Here is a 15,794-nt window from a genome sequence, read left to right as displayed (position 1 = left end):
TTCAAAGTAATACAAGTCTGAATCTCATCTCACAAATTTCAATCTGTCCTTTTGTTCTCTTAGACATCACTTTCCCCACTATCCCTCAGAATCCTTACGGTGGGCACAATACTTCCATTGACTACTTGGTCCACATTGAATATAATGAGAGGAAGGTAATTTTCCAAATGGAAAACAAATTGCTATTAAAAAAGGTGGATGAATAGCAAGTGGTCAGTGGGTGGCCAAAACAAATGTGCACTGTATTTCCATGGATTCTCAAAAAAAAGGGACTCTGCATTTCAGGCATTGTGTTTTTAGGGTATCACACTGAGGCTGCAGCTTTCATCTGAAGAACTGAATTGTACAACACAAATAAAACAAATACTAAGCACATTTTTGCCTCTCCTTTGATCTCTTTTGGGGTATATTCTTTCCTTTAAGTATATTTTTCCTCCTCCTGATTATAATTATTTTCTTAAACTACAATTTAAAAGTAAGCTAGGGCTTGAACTAGTGTCCTCTCAGATGTCTTTTCGGAGTCATTAACCACCTTAGTCTGCATTTGGTTTGAACACTCACTCATTTCCATGATGATTTAAAAGAGCAGCTGAAAGGAAGCAGAAAACAGAAAACGACAGATAAAAATCTGTCATCTTAAGCAAGAGTAGGGGTGAGGACAGAAAGCAGGAAAGTAGACTTGCATAAGTATCATTCAGGATATGTGACCCATGATGTTGATGGTAATCAAGACACTTTACTGGCTGCCACTTATGCTTATGCTAATGTTACGATTATTGAATTACTACGCTCTGAAGGAAGTAAAGTGGCATTTGTAGGACAAGTGCCAAATCTCCAAATGACGTGATGCATTATGGATGCGTAACAGACTTCTGGCAGGGTTTAGAGCATCTTTGTGTCTAGAATACACACCCAGCTGGTGACCATCTCATATTAATAATTTGGAATTTGGGGTCTTACCAAATCCAGGCAGTCTAGAGCAAAATTGTGAAATCAGTAACATATAGTTGCAGAGTCCACCATCTTTGCTTCCATATATCCATCCTCCCTTGTGGTGTGCCAAAGACCTTAATAACGTCTTCATCATAAGTGGGACTCTTTGCTGTAGTACAATATTGGAACTAAGTATGTCCCACACTCCCAAATTTTCCTCATATCTTTCTCCTCTTACAAATATTTCTATCCAGATTTTATTCTCTTAAGATCCTCCAAGAAAATGGAAGAATGTTGCCATGGCAACATTTTGATAAGGGTGTTTAATATCTAACCCAATCATCTTCAACTATTTCTTAATCTCGGAACAGTTTGCTCAAATAGCATTTTATAGATTTGCTAGTACTGTGAAGTGGACTACCCATGTGGAATTGAGAAATTTTTAGTAATTTTTATGGACTTGGGAGTTTTTCTGATTATAAAAGTAAACACTTGGTCTTTGCAAAAGTAAAAGGGAGTTACAGAAAATATAAAAAAGTAAATAAAGATGGTCCATATCCCATCACTTGAAGGTAGCCACTATTAACGTTTTGGTGTATATTCTTTAAAACTATATAGCTTTGATGGAGAATTTGAAGGTGAAGTTTACATGAACACTATGGAGATTAAGTAACTGAATAATATAAATAAAGCACCTACCATGATACCTCACACACAGAAAACCCTAAATATATGTAACTATAGTTTGTCAATTTCACGTTTTGTGTCTCATTTGATTTCTCATGAAATCGCCCTGATGTAAATGAAGTCAGTAGTGTTATGGACTGAATGTTTGTTTCATCACAAAATTCATATGTTGAAATCCTAACCCCCAACGTGATAGTATTAGGAGGTGGGGCCTTTGGGAGGTGGTTAGGTCATGAGAGTGGAGTCCTCATGAACGAGATGAGTGCCCTTAAAAAAGAGACCCCAGAGGGCTCTCTGGTCCATTCTGCCATATAAGGACACAGTGAGAAAATGGCATCTATGAACCAGGAAGTGAGCCCCAACCTGACACCAAATCTGCTGCTGTCTTGGTCTTGAAGTTCCCAGCCTCCAGAAATGTGAGAAGCAAATATTCACTGTTTAAATCACCCAGTCTATGGTAGTTTTGTTATAGCACTCAGAATGGACTAAAACAAGCAGTGCTAGCATTATTTTTCTCTAGATGATTCTTATTAAAAATAGACATTTCCAGGCCCTGAATACCTAAAGATTTTCAATTCCGTTGCTATGAGTAGGAACCAGGCCTTTTGCATGTGCCAATGTCAACACATTAATCTGATGCATAGCCAGATTTGAGAACCTTTGCTTTAGAGACAACACTCAACGAACATTCAAAGAGCATGCCCCAAACCCTCTCCTGAGAATATTGACTAAAATTCAAAACAAGTCACTACAAGGTAGGTGTTGATGGTAATTTTGCATCATCTTGATGCACAGCCTTGAGAATTTTTGCCCTACACTCGATATCTTTTTGTCATGTGCCTATGTCCTTGTATGTGCTCTATTGTCTTCTACCTATGTGTTGTCCCCAATTCATGCTCTTTATTAGCAGCCTCAGGAGAGAAAATTTGCATTCTTGATGTCTTTATATAGCCCCACATTACTTAGCATAATGTGTTGCACCCAGCCACAGATCAGTCAATATTATTGACTCACCAAATGATGAATTTGAAACAACCAGTCAATACTACATTAGTCCTAAGGGAAAAGAATATGGAATGAACTTGTTTCAAGCAACCTCTATTTGTCCATTGTTGTTGGAACAACCACTTCCCTCTGGGTAGAGTGAAGAAGAGCTATCTCCATTCTTTATCAGATTTGTCCTTCTCTAGCCCCTCCTGACTATAGTCCACATGTCTTTGGCTGACATTTTTTTTTAACTAGCATAATGTGAGCTATTGCAAAAGTTCACAGAAATAGGCCTAAAAAATTAATCTAGCCTATCTTTAGTAGGCCTCTGGTTAACTCACCCACAGAAGTTCTTTTACTACTCTCTTCTAGAAGCTCTGAAATGATGGGATATCCAGAACTATCTTAAGCTGCCAATTCTTATACTGTAGTTGTTATTAGTGTGGTCTCCAGAATCAGACTGCCTGGAGTAAAATGTATGCTCTGACACTCACTGTCTGTTTAACCTGAGGTAAGGTTTTTACCTTCTCTATGCATCAATTTTCTCATCTGTTAAAAAAAAAAGTGGAGGCATAATATTAATATCCATAGTTCGTAAAGAACTTAGCATTTTGACTGACACATGATAAGCCCTCTGCAAGTGTTAAGGAAGGGTAGTGTTATTATTGGCAGTGGCAGAACTGTGAGAAATATGCTAGTGTCAGGACCATGGGAGCCAAGAAATCACATACTGCTATTCCAACAACACAGGTCAGAGTGAGAAACAGGTACTGAATCTGGGACACCAACAGTCCAAGCACTGAAGGGGGAACCTGGTAGAGAGGTGAGGGTCTGACTTTGCCATGAGGTTCTTACATACTTTCAGCAAGGATCCACTGTTGCAAGCAGTAAATAATTACTCCTGGCTAGATGGAAGAATGAGAATCACAGTCTAACATCAGTGTTTCCTTCTCAAGATGTGTTGTGAGAAATTCTGGATTGCTGGTGCTTAACTGATAAAAAGCACTTCTTGACTTTACTTGATTTTTTCACCTCCAAAGTAGGAAATTGATACATTAAGTAGCCAATTAGCTCTCCCTGTGTGGATGTGAGAGGAGAGACGTAGGCTATAATAAACCAGTAGCGGCCTTTCTTGGTAGAATTGTAGAGACTGTATCAACTCCACCACCGTCCTCGGTCAATGCCACTATGCACCATCTCTGCTGACAACTCTGTTACACAGTCTGAAAGGAGTAGAGGTGGCAGCAGATAATGTCAACCACGAATCTTCCCAGTTGCATCCTTACACTTTCCACAACACAAACAGATCTCGCCTCCCTCCACCTTTGAAAGCATCCTTAAGAATAATGTGTTAACTATCATTATTGTGGTAATCATTTTGCAATATATACATGTATCAAGTTATCACATTGTATATCTTAAACAATGTTATATGTCAATTATATCTCAATAAAGTTAGAAAAAAAGAGCTATATTGTAGGTAGTCAATGAGGCTTTCAGCTTCAAGGACTGCTTTTCCCTTCACGCTGCACCAAAATCTACTTTTCAGTAAAAATTTTGGAAGGTACATTTTCTCCCTTCCTTACTCAGGAAGAAAAAACATTGAATAACATTGTAAATGTTGGAAACCACAGTCCTGAAACATGAGTCTCTTGTCCTGTGTAGCAAACCTTTGTAACCCCGACCACTTATTGTTGTCTATGCTACAGTTCCAGAATCACAGCCCATGAAGAGTTCTGGCCAACTACATCATCTTTCTACTAGGCAGAGCATCTTATCTTTGCCTCTCTTTCTGCCCTAGTAATGTGTGTTAGACTAGACACTGCTCACCTTTCCCCAGGTAAAGACACTGGGAGCCTTGCAGCTCCATTAATAATTTATCCTCATCCTACTTCTCTCCCACTCCTTTCCTCATTGCCGCCAATGTACACTATAAATTCTTTTCTCCGTGATGTTACTTATGCTGTTTCCTCCCACTGAGATGCACTCCCTCCTCCTCCCTGCCTCTTCAAGTTCTACTCATCTTTCAACACCCAGCTCAACTTCTTTCTCACTAATTAAGCCTCTTCTTCTGGTTCCAGCACACACGGGCACAGTGGTCTTAATCTCCTCTGAGTTTATATAATAGTGTAAATCAGTCACTAAGCCAAGTGTTTCTTATTTTATAAAAAAATGTATGTATGTTACCAATGGTGATGTTATATATATAACTCTGGTCTTCCTGCATGAGTTAAAAAATGTGGAGGGCAATTTTGTATTTCCCACAGCATTTTGTACAGATGCTCTAAATATATATAAAGACTCATAATCCCCTAGGATCCCCAATTATTCATATCCAGATTATCTCTATCTAGTACCTATTTTATAGTCTGATTTCTTCTCCTAATAAATATCTAATACTCATTTTCCTCTCAAGTTTTAAAAAGAGGGCAAAATACAAAAGAAGGGAAAAAAGTAGTATTACATTCAAGACAATTAAAAGGAAAAAAGAAACAAAGGAATAGAAAAGAAAAACAATTTGCCAACATTCCCTACTATCACTTATGGCAGCAAAACTGATTCTAGATCACATTTATTCGTCTTGTGATTAAATTCTAATGCATCTGTTGTTATGATTGTGTTTGCCTGACAAAATGAGATAAAAAGTAATGAATAGCAGCTATTAAGAGCTTTTCAGGGGCCTGCCCCGTGGCTGAGTGTTAAGTTTATGCGCTCTGCTTCAGTGGCCCAGGGTTTCGCCAGTTCAGATCCTGGGCGGGGACATGGCACCACTCATCAGGCCATGCTGAGGCGGCATCCCACATGCTGCAACTAGAAGAACCCACAACTAAAATATACAACTATGTACTGGGGGGATTCGGGGAGAAAAAGCAGAAAAAAAAAAAAGAACATTGGCAACAGTTGTTAGCTCAGTTGCCAATCTTTAAAAAAAAAAAAAAGAAAGAAAGAAAAGAGCTTTCCAGACTCTGTTCTATATAAATTTAATTCTCTAAGCAAAAATTCTATGAAGGGGATTGTATTCCCATTTTATCGACAAGGAAAGTGAGACGCAGAAAGGTTAAGCAACTTACTCTTATTTGCAGTAAATAGGTTACACAGCCAGAATTTGAACCCTGATCTGGCTTTATTCCAGTGCCCTTATTTACAACCATTATGCTATGTGGGCTCTGTTTCTCTGGGCTGGCTGAGGGCTCAAGTGAAGCTAATCAGAGTGGGGGCAGGCAGGATCTTAACGGGGTTATGTGATGCCAATGTATTTAATACTACAGGTAAAATTTACTGGAGATGAGTTATCACTGTATGACATAAAATTATTGACTTTGAAGTCAGATATGCTAGTTTATAGTTCCTGACTCTGCCACTAATTAGCTGTGTGACAGTAGGCAAGTCATTTAAACTCTTTTAGCCTTAGTTTTTGTTCTCATCTGAAAAGTAAGGGGTTTGAAGCAGATGATCTCTAAGGTTTCTTCTAACTGTAACATTCTGTGAATTAAATATCAAAATTATTATTCTGAAATAACAGACAGTTGCTTAAGCATCCACAATTAAACTAACCAAAGGAAAAATCTGGCTCAATAGATTTAAATATACATGTTAAGCTAAATTTAGTGTTTCAGCACCCACAGACAATTTTGTCTTGCAAGTTATTACAGAAATCAGTGTGAATGGTAAAGTTTTCCTAACTTAAAGAGGAAAGTGTGTTGTTATAATGTCACCAAAAAAATCCAGCAGTTTAAAAGGCCAGAAATGTTATAGGAATCCACATTTGTATCTTGAGTAAGTGAGGTTATGGTATAGAAAGTAGAGTATCTCTACGTGTCTCAGAAGTGTAAGCTGAGAACTCTTCATGAATAAAACATTAGAATGTAATGTGCACTCTAGTCTTTCACCTTTCCTCAACCTCCTAATTCAAGAAAAGCATTTTGTCTAACCTTCCCTGTGTTGATTCTGGATGTTTATCTGCACTTATCTTGTCTGAGCATTTACACTCTAAGCTTCTGGGGACAAAGCTTTACAGAAAGAAAAAATAATTTATAGCCAGATTTATAGCCAGATGCCTTAAGATATGATTTAATGTGACTTCTTTTGTAGCTTGATACCCACAGTAAACCTAAATCACACTGTTTTTTCAGTGGTAAAAATATGAAATCACAATGTTTTGTTAACCACCAACCTAATATTTGATAGGAATAAAATGAAGATTGTGGCTCCATTGATAGGAAGAATAACTCCATCTATCTGCATTTCAATTCATAATTGATTAGGAGTTGTTACCACTACTCAACACCTTTCATTTTAAAGGATCTCAGGTTGAAATTTGTGAATGACAGAAAATTCTAATTGGGAATTTCATAAAATGTGAATAATATCTGACATACAAACTTGTGTGGGAAGGGAGCCACGCAACAGATAGACTGTTGCTGCCCCACTCCCTTGGTGCGTCATTTAAATCCAAGTTCTCAATGGGTTTAAGGGTGAGATGTTTATGATTGTGTGTGTATGTGTGTGTATGAAAGTAAAAGAAGGGAAGAATAAGGAGAAGGAGAAGGATAGGATGAAGGGGAGAGAGACAGAGACAGAGAGATGGAGAGAGACAGAGACAGGGAACCAAAGAATATCATAAATTAGATTCTGTTGCAAAGCATGTTTAACATCATATTCAGCTTTGCAGACTGTGACAATTACATACTGTCTTTTGATTTACCCCATACCCATTTACTCCACTTCCTTCCTAAAATATTTTGTTTGTTAAAAAATGCCTAGGCCCAGGAAATAAATAATAATAGATCTAAGCCTGTTATGGCAATCCAGTTCCCCTTTCCCAGTGAATGGACTAGTCGGAGACATATGATGCAATTCTAGCTAATGGAATTCAAAAAGAAGTCTGCTGAGAGCTTCTGGAAAAGATTTTCTTCCCCTAGATTCTCCCAGCAAGCTTAGATCTATCATGATTCATCTCCTGGTACTCGGCATATTTTAGCTTTAACGAAATCCAGGCTTTTGTTTTTCTGTGTTCCTTCCTCTTTCGAACATTCTCATATAACGACATGATGCTTGGCGCTATTTCAGTCACATAGTGACTGCAAGGGAAGGGCAAAAATAATTCCAGAGATGCCTATCCTGTGCCCTGACATCATAATTCTGTTTAATTAATCCTAGCACCAACCACCTCCTGATTTCTCCTTTAGAGAAAACTAAATGTTCTTATGGTGTAAGTCATTGTTAGTCCGTTTTTCTGTTACTTGTAGCCATAAACATCCTTAATACAGGAAGCTGCCCAGAAATGTGAACTACCTCTCAATAGTTGGAATAAAATCAAATGGCCAATATTTATCATGTTGGAGAACACATAAACTTCCAAATCTGGCTCTCCTTCATGAATCATGTCATATTTCAGCTCGACCTTAAAGTGTTCCCACTCTTGGTGATGCTGTCCTCTGTCTTTCCAGACCATCCCAATGTACTGACCACACACTGTGGCACTTGGCTATATAGTGATTTGTGTTCTCTATTTCTATCTTCTAAATTCATATCGTCTCTCCAACAAGGTTATAAACGCCTTGAGGGCAGTGTTTGGCTCTTATAACCAACACAACACCTAGGATTGTGCTCCTTCTACTTGGTGAATTGAATTGTAGCCCTCTTCTCTATCCTGCTTGTGCAAGACACTCTGAAACTCAATTTTTCCCTTCAAGATATATGCTGGTAGGAACATTATCCTTTTCATCAGATTCTGGAGGAAGAGTCTTCTGTTCCATTCCCCATTCCCCAGTGTAGCTTCTTGTAAGTAGGTGTTAAATGAATAACACTATTACAGTAAATGGCAGTATTTTTATTCTCATAGGCCTCTGCTTTGCCAAAGTCAATCTTTCATTTATGTAACTCATGTCATTTTTGTTCACGATGGCCCAAGCAACTTGAGAATGTAAAAGAAGAGAGGCATGTCAGTGGATATTTTCATGATCCAAGCAATGGCATAGCTACTATGAGTCAATTTAAAAGCCTTGACTAAATTCACCAGTGTTACTATTATTCCAACTAATAGCAGAGCCTTGAGGATTTTGGAGACACTCAAAACCTTTTGAATATTTGTTTTTACTTTTCTTTGGCCTTAGGTCATAAGTTAATTATGCAATTGCGCAGTTGCTAAAATGAGCAACACATACGCAATCACATTGCTTCTATAGATTGTGCAACATTCTGAATTTAAGGAAATGTGAAGTCAGAATCAAGCATTTTTAGAGTCATAGAAACTTTGTTTCCCTAAAAACATTTTTTTTGCAGCTATATTGATGACCCAAAATCCACATCTTCAACTGAAACTCTGGATTTTTGGCATCCCACAAATGTAGATGTCCTTGTCTTCTATTCCTCTTACTGTAAACCAGGTACATGTTTTCTCCCAAAATTATCAACAATCTAAAATGGATTCATTTGAGAAATGATGTATCATTCTCACCAGTGGATGGCTTGAGTCCATGATTTCCAAAAGGCCTTCATTTTACTTTTGATTCTTTCCTATCCATTCCATTCCTTTCACTGTGATTATTATATTTTATATGAAAGAGTCAAAGATAATGTCTTTCTTTGAGAAATTCTAAGATGAACATCAGGAAAAACAGGCAATTAAAATTTTAGCACAATTCAATTCCAAAGCACTTTAAACAACAGTGCTAAATTTACTATAGAAAAGCAAATGTTTGTCTTAAATATGGTTTAATCCTCTTTTCCAGGAAGTTTACGTAACAAAAAATACAGCTGGAGGCTACAGTGACCCATTTATAACCATAGTTGGGTTTGTTACCAGGGAACCTGTCAAAATCAGCTTAGCTTGTTTGAAGGCTCATTCTGGCTCTATGTGCCATTCTTCTCATTTGATTTTAGGAGCTCCAACTGGTTTAGTGACGCCAGCTAGGGGAAATAGTTTTCTTTGACTTTGCCAACTCGGCAGAACTGGAGTAAATGGAGTAGATGGCTATCCACATGTTATGATGTTTCAAGGGTTACTGATTTTTCTCTTCCTCTCCCTGATGCTCTCTTTACTGTGATGGCTTTGGATTCTCTCCTCAAAGTCATCACTTTGTGATAAAACAAAACCTATAGCAAGTTGCATATATCATATAAATATATCTTTCTCTTAGGAAATGAGCCAATGTATTAGATTGATTATGCCTGACTAGCAGAAAGGAAAAGTGAGAAACTCAAATGTCAGCACTCACCCAAACCCTAGGCAGCCACACTTTGCTCCCTGCTTAAGAAGAGGCAGGGCTGGAGTCAAAATAACCATGACTGATATTGCTCTCATCTTTGTTCTTCAGAATTTGGCACCATTACACTCCTTGCTTATGATTCATTTCCTTACTTATTAAACAGGGTCATCCAACGACATCCTGCTGTATTAGTTTTCCATTGTATTAGTTTTCTGTTAGTTTTCTATTTATAAATTACCACAAATTTACAGGCTCAAAACAACACCCATTTATTAGCTCACAGTTCTGTAGGTCAGAAGTTCAGGACGGCTTGACTGGGTTCTCTATTCTGAGTCTCACTGAAATCAAGGTGTATTGGCAAGAATGGGCTCTTGTCTGGAGTATATGGGAAAGAACTCACTTCCAAGCTCATTTAGATTGTTGGCAGAATCCAGTTCCTTGTGGTTGTAGGACTGAGATTTCCCCTTCCTTGAAGACTATTGGATGGGGTCACTCCAAGCTATTTCCAATGCTTTCATTCAAAGCATCAATGCTTTACTTTCAAAGCCAGCAGCAGCATGTACTTGGAAACTCTCTGACTTCCTCTTCTGTTACCAGCCTGAGAAAACTCTACTTTTAAAGGAAGGGAATCATGTGAATAGATTAGACACATACAGATAATTTCCCTTTTGCTATATAATGTGAGATAATCAAGGAGGTAACACCAGGAAACTCTCATTCATTGCTGAGGAGAACGTAAAATGATACAGTGACTTTGGAAAGCTGCTTAGCAGTTTTCTACAAAGCTAAACATAGACTTTACCATTTGATTCAATAATCATACTCCTAGGTATTTATCCAACTTATTTGAAAACTTATATCCACAGAAAACCTCTACATGAATGTTTATAGCAGGTTTATTAATAATTCCCAAAACCTGAAAGAAACTAAGATGTACTTCAATAAGTGAGTGGATAAGCAAACTGTGGTATATCCATACAATGGAATACTATTTTGTTATGAACAGGAATGTACTATCAATCCACACAACAATATGGATGAACCTTAGATGCATATTGTTAAGTAAAAGAAACCAGTCTGAAAAGGCCTCATACTGTATAATTCCATTTGCACGACATTCTGGGCACTAAATAGATCAGTGGTCATCAGGGCTTTATGTAGGAGGGAGGGTTAAATAGTTGAAGCATAAGAAACTTTTCAAGGTGTTGAAATTTTGATACTGTAATGGTGGATAAATGATACCATGCATTTGTTGAAACCCACAGAACTTTACAACACAAAGAGTGGACAATACAAATTAAAAAAATAATTTAAGAGGTCAAGGGATACAAGGAAGGAGTATGCACCATGATAAGAGAATCTAACTGTATTACAAATATGACATAACCTTACTGAAGCGAGTGGAGGGAAAAGTACTGACAAAGTTACAAAAAAGTAACTTTGAAAATGAGTGAAGTCTCTAAGACCAAAAGCAAAAGGAACTGTACATAAGCACAGTACTCTAGTTAGTAGAGTTTTGTCCCATGTAAAGATTATCAATTCTGCTAATCCTATACATATACGTTGGGATTGAACAATTAAGTAAATGGATGGTGGATAGTGGGAGCCAGGTTTTTCACTGTTGTTGTAGGAGTTTACAGATAAGCAATAAGAGGAAACTAGAATGATGCATGTGATAATGGATTAGAGTTGGAGACATCAATATGAGCTCACATTTAGTTTAACATAGATAAAGATGGTTACACATAAAAATATTTAGTCATGTGTATATATTCAGTACAGTGTACACACATTTATTTCCTTGCACTGTTAGCTAAGAGGACCTATAAGCAATTAACCCCAGTGGCAATGAGCATATCTAGCATCAATATTTTGGTTTCTGTGGAAATAAGTAAAGACAAACCAAATGAGAACTAGCAAAGGTTATTTATTAAGAACTTGGTAGGGAGTCAGCCCCCATCACTTGCATTTTGGCAGAGACTCAAAGGCAGAAGAGTGGGAAAGCTTTATAGTGAAAAAAAGGGAAGTCTTCAGCTACGCCCTGATTGGAGGCTGTTGGCATGGGGAAGCTACATGCAAGCAGGCTAACTATAAGTGGGGTAACCTATGTGATTAGTTAGGGGCGCATAGTGATAGTTGGCCCTCTACGGATGGTTCTAAGTTGGAAAAGGGGACAGAAATTAGGGAAGTTGTCAGTTATTAATCAAGTCCTCGAAATTTTGGGCCAATTGTTAAAGGGTTTATTATTTGGCTTCCTGAGCTGGTTGCTAGAGATAGTGGTCTGACTTCCTACAAGTGTGACTTGTAGATAGCAGGCTGGCTTCCTGGGCTGGTTACTGTAGATAACGGTAGGTTTTTGGGGCTATTTGCTACAGATTTTGGGTCGTTGTTCCATTTTTTATATATGACCTGGGTATCATATCTTTGTATATTAAGTCTTTCATTTTTAATACCATTCTATAATAAAAGGAATTAGAGCTCCTTGGAAAAATGACTGATTACAGGACTGAGACAAGAAATACACAAAATGAACCTGGGGCAGAAAGTAAAGGAGTGAAAATTATCATCGGCATCAGCATCCCATAATAATGGTAGTATGTCAAAGGAACACAGGAGCCAACTATAGGAGCTCCAAATGGCTAAAGTTGAAACAATTTGAGCAACAAAATAAATATTTGATAGAAGTAAAAACAAGCATTGGGTTATAACTCAAAATATAAAATAGATATCCATGAGTCTATACTGATATAAATAAATGGTTGAATAAATAAACAGTGGGGAGAGTAGATAAATCTTCTATGCAAAATTCCAAATGATTTGTGTATATACTCTTTCCCAAGGAAATGGAGCATAATTCCCCACTCCTCAAGTGTGGGCTGCACATAGTGACTTCCTTCCAAAGATTATAGTATGGAAGGGGGCAGGGGGAGGAGAAAAACTTTACAATGGAGAAATCTGACAAATACTACTTCAGCTAGCTGATCAAGATTGATATCAAGAATCATAAATAATGTTGATAATATGTACCCTTGATATGATGTGATGAGAATAGCACTTTACCTCTCTGGTTTCTATCCCAAAAACATATAATCTCAGTCTAACCATAAGAAAAACATTGGAGGGGCTGGCTCAGTGGCGCAGAGGTTAAGTTTGCACATTCCGCTTCTGGGTGGCCTGGGGTTTGCCGGTTCAGATCCCGGATGCGGACAGGGCACCGCTTGGCACGCCATGCTGGGTAGGCGTCCCACATATAAAGCAGAGGAAGATGGGCACGGATGTTAGCTTAGGGCCAGGCTTCCTCAGCAAAAAAGAGGAGGAGCGGCAGAAGTTAGCTCAGGGCTAATCTTCCTCAAAAAAAAAAAAAAGAAAGAAAGAAAAACATTGGACAAATATCAATTAAGGGAATTCTACAAAATACCTGACCAGTATTTCTAAAAACCGTCAAGGTCATCAAAAGCAAGTAAAGTCTGAGAAACTGTCACAACCAAGAGGAGCCTAAGGAGACATGATAACTAAATGTAATGTGAGATACTGTATAGGAGCCTGCAAGGAGAAAAGGGACATAGGTAAAACTAAGAAATCGTGAATGAAATAAGGACTTTAGGTAATAATAATGTATCAATATTGGTTAATCAGTTATGATAAATGTACTATACTAATGTGAGATGTTAACAATAGGGGAAACTGGATATGGGATATATGAAATCTCATTGTACTGTCTTTACAACTATTCTGTAAGTCTAAGGCTATTCTAAAATAAAAAGTTTATTTAAAAAATACACTGTGGGCTCTACTGTGAGGACAAACAAAACAGCCTGCTGGGATCCCGAATGCTTCCTCTGATTTAACATGATCACTGAGAAAGAAGAAACTCTGTTGGATTCCTTCAGGGTCAGCAGAAGCTTAGATATTACAGAGTGGGTACTCCTGAATACGTGAGACAGAGGAGATGAGTAAAATCCTTTGGGAGGGGCCCCACTCACTGAGGTGAGACAGAACAGTATACATTGACCTTAAGACGGGAGAGGGGAAAGAAAGGGTATTTTAGTACAGTAATACAGTTCAGCAGACTACTTCTAGAGCAGCCCAAATGTGAAAGGAATCTGCCTTTGGGGCCTTGTGGAATGCATTATGTGGGTGCTGGTCAATGGAGAATTGCAGGGAACTGCATCTGGCAGAATGCACTTTGAGCTTTGCAAACAGAAATAAAGGATAATAGCTTTCTAATTAAAATGGCACAGTATGCAAGAAGATAAACCTGAAGGAGACCATTCCCACATTGGTATTAACTGAGCAAAAATATAGTCTGCCTTGATTGATAACTTGGGGATAAAAAAGATAACCTAGGATAAATTATTTTTGTGAACCAGAAAGAATGCACAGTTCTTATGAAATTATTTTTTCTGGTATACACTCAGAATAAGTGCCTAGTCGGGAAACAGACTCAGTGAGGAGCGTAAGGAGAGACCTGGCACAGGAAAATTAATCATCTTCACCTTTTGGGGATTAAGTCCTCCTTAGAGAAATCAGTCTCATAAAACATGATCTAGTGGAAAGCCCGGCATAAACCTCTGGTCTGATCTTTTTGTTTCCACTCTGGGCTGATAGCCAGATTGTTTTAAATCAATTGACTATGGACTCAAGTGGAATTGGGCTTGTGGATTGTTTGAGACCAATAGGCAGTGTTTTATTAATCATAATTAAGGGTACACTTGTATAGTGCTTTATAGTTGTCTCTTTTTGGAGAAAAAGTACATTTCATATACATTTTTTCACTTTGATTTTGATCCTTACAATTGTAAGATGTAGAAAGCAACTTTCAGGATGTTCGTTACAAAAAGACAAGAAAACTGAGAAAGAGAGATTAGTAATTAAAGATAATACAAACAAGAAAGTTATAAACACTGTCTTTGACTGAGGTTTCTTGACTCTTGGCCCAGGGCTCTTTTCCCTTTGCCATGCTTCCTCTTATACATGGCCTAGGACCTGAACCTGACAGGCTTCGCCCACTTGCCAAGCTACCTTAAAGTCTCAGAGAAAAGATTTGGGGTAAGCACACAATGCAGCCAGCAGTGATCCTTTATGTAATTGGAACTGAAATAGGAAGGAAATCATCTAGGCTATAGGGATGAAATGACACCTGATTCTTTCCTGCTGTCAGCACTACCTGTTACTTGAAGATGCTCACAGCATCTCTGTCTATTGAGGCCACTTTGGGGGCAATTGGCTGATGATTTGTCACAAAGGCCTGGATAAGATGCACTTTCAACCAGAAATATCAGTGATATAAGGACTTTTTTTTTTTGGCATTGTCACAGCCATGGCAGAGTTGCAGCAAAAGCTAAGCCATGTCTTAGACTCCAAATCAGGAGATTTGGCATCAGGAAGGTTTAGCCAACCCAGGATATTCAGTTCAGCATTTGAGTGTTTGATCAACTAGATACCAATGATCTGGCTCTCAGGATATTCTTGAACTTTTGCTTAATTTATTCCCATCCTTTAAAGGGACATTTAGTATCATGGAAGGTAAGGGATAAGGAGATGGTAAGGGGAGGTGCAGCCCCTGTAACTGGAGGTAGCAAAAATTATCCCAATTACCAATTGGCTCCAGACCTCTTCTTTCCTCTGTCCAATGAGGGAGAAAATCTAGACATTCAAGTCAGTGATGATGTGGGGAATGAGAGCTGAATACAATAGAAAAGCAGCGACATCAGCCCCAGTACTTAGAGTAAAACAACGTTTGGAAAGGAAGCCCAAGTCTGGAGTGATCTCAAGTCTTATTTTATTGTTGTTGTTGTTTAAGTATTTAGTTCCACATACTTTTAATGTCTAATGTGGACACCACAGATAACAAGGCTATGTGTAATTACCCAAATGATTTGACCTACTTAAAACAAACTACAATAAAAAGGAGATAGTTGAATACCGACATACACGGATTTTTAAGTTTTTAACCAATTGTCTCAGCATCATGTA

This window comes from Equus quagga, chromosome 10 (genome assembly GCF_021613505.1).
Source record: "Equus quagga isolate Etosha38 chromosome 10, UCLA_HA_Equagga_1.0, whole genome shotgun sequence".
Taxonomy (NCBI): Eukaryota; Metazoa; Chordata; class Mammalia; order Perissodactyla; family Equidae; genus Equus; species Equus quagga.
The sequence above is the reverse complement of the archived record's forward strand: the minus strand, read 5'-3'. Positions refer to the sequence as shown.